The sequence below is a fragment of the Eurytemora carolleeae genome, unplaced genomic scaffold, assembly GCF_000591075.1.
Source record: "Eurytemora carolleeae unplaced genomic scaffold, Eaff_2.0 scaffold98, whole genome shotgun sequence".
Taxonomy (NCBI): Eukaryota; Metazoa; Arthropoda; class Copepoda; order Calanoida; family Temoridae; genus Eurytemora; species Eurytemora carolleeae.
The window spans coordinates 10,192-12,449 of record NW_019396078.1 but is presented as its reverse complement, the minus strand read 5'-3'; the positions used below and the strand labels follow the sequence as shown (position 1 = coordinate 12,449).

The following is a 2,258-nucleotide window of genomic DNA, read 5'->3' as shown; positions in this document are numbered from 1 at the left end:
CCCCACATCAATCAAATTTCAACTATGAACAAAAATGTTGCTAAAAGAAGAATGACTTTTAATTCTTTCTGTTGATAATGTCGAGATGTCATTTTATATGAATGCCATCCATGGTGTTGCTGGAAAAATGGCGTTACAATTTATTCTGCGGGGCCATGAAGGGGGGGGGAGAGCTCTAAAATTCTGCCCTGTCTGGGACCAGATACTTTTAGAAATGGGTTTGAAGGAACCATCCTATTTGGAGAATTCTAATTTTAATTTCTTAAAAAAATAAGAACGAATATTTCCTTTACTTTCCCATCACTTATTCTTATATATTTGCAACCGGATAATTTAAGCCTTATATATTTATTTGATTTAGCAGAATTATTCCTAGTTAGAAATATCAAAGGTAAGATAAAGTGAGTAGAGGATTAGAGTTTGAGGCAAGTAATGATATGCCCTATATCGACACTGTATTATGTATATTTTTTGTAACAATCTGACCATACGAGTTTTTCCAGCATTTTTCTTCAGCTCTGGTTTTTGAGGAATAATCCGCGAAACTCTTGATTGATTAATAATCTGATTCTCTTCTCTGATTCTATTTATAACACGTACATAACCTTTTCTCCAATGTTTCCAATGTCTTAAAATTCTCTAATTCTCATCAGGTCCCTGTTCCACCTTAAAATGAGTTCTTAGACTGGTATACCCATAAACTATGGAAATTAAAATGAAAACTTTCACTCCCTTTTCCCAATCAAAAACTAAACAAAATTATTGATCGATTCCACAATCTCAGATGTGTGTGTACGTTTCTATCTGCTTCTAAATCTATTTATATATCTATTATATATCTATTTACATATAAAAGTTATATCTGCTTAGATAACTATTTACATAAATGTGTATCTATCTGTTTATATATTTATTTATATATCTTCTCAGACATCTATTTTTCTAACTATTTATTAAGATCTATGTTTATCTATCTATTTAGTTATTCATTTAAACATCTCTTCATATATATATTAGTTTATTTATAAATCTATATATATATAAATTTCCGTTTTCAACGTCACATTTTTATATTGATTAATATTTCCATTTTTATACCTATTTATACATCTGTTTATCTATTTATCTATTTGTATATGAAATTGATTTTTTGTGTTTTTTTTACAATTTTGATGTTTTTAACGAATTTTTATGATTTGTTTATAAATTTCAGACGTTGTTGATTTTATCGATCAAAAAGTTTGTCTAATTTTTATGTCTTTTCATCTATATTTGTCTAATTATCTACATTTGTCTATTTATCTATCTACTGTGCAGCCATATGTTGTGAGATGTCCTAAATCTATCCTTGGTTTCGCAGCATCATAGTTTACAGTAATACAAACCGTAAATTTACAAAATATAGGACAGGGAAATTAAGAGTTAGGGAGAGGGGGGATTTAGGGCAAGGGAAGGGGGAAATCAAGGGGAAGGGTGTTGTCCAAGGGAAGGAAGGGGGGGAATCGAATCTGTTTATATCTAATCTGTGGTGCGACGTAACACTTTGTTACGAATCAAGTGGAAGGGGAGGGGGAATCAAGGGTAAGGGAGGGGTAATATCAAAAGGAAGGAACGGGGGAATGAAAGGGAAGGGACAAGGAAAACGAGGGATAAGGGCAGTATTGTGTTTTCAACCCTCTCTTTTTCGTGCTTTAAACTTACAAAATATGACCTTAGATATGCATTGAAGCACACAGTCGAGACAATATAATCAAATAATTATATTTCATTATATGCACAATACTCCGATATTATACAATCTTTTTATTACAAGCTTTTTTTATAATTTAAACCTGAATTGCGAGAAGTAGTTAAACTACGTGGGGTAAGTTGAGCCACTTCTTTTGTGCGCCGGTTCAAGTTCAAGAGAGTTGGTTCAACTTTGTCTGAGCAATTCAGCTACTTCCTGCATGCGTTTTATTGAATTTTTCCCCGTTCTTTTTAAAAATGATTTAAAAATGATTTATAAATTTTTGGTTTAGAATAATTTAATCTTACTTCAACGATTCTAGCTTAGAAACATTCAGACCATAGTAAGGGGTATTTTTCATGCCAGATTAGTCTAGAGAACCTTAGGTGACGAAAGTTCAACTGCCTGTATAAGAAATAAACCACCCTATACTAAATAAACTCCAACACCCTGTATACAAAATAAATTTCAACACCCTGTATACAAAATAAACCTAACACCCTGATGTTTCCCAATACATACTCCTAGA

General features: G+C 31.8%; 1 protein-coding gene across 2 annotated transcripts in view; it reads right to left on the bottom strand.

Moving 5' to 3' along the window:
- Positions 1-2,258, bottom strand: part of LOC111715247 (patched domain-containing protein 3) — an 11,634-nt gene that overhangs the window by 8,318 nt on the left and 1,058 nt on the right. The window lies entirely within an intron of this gene.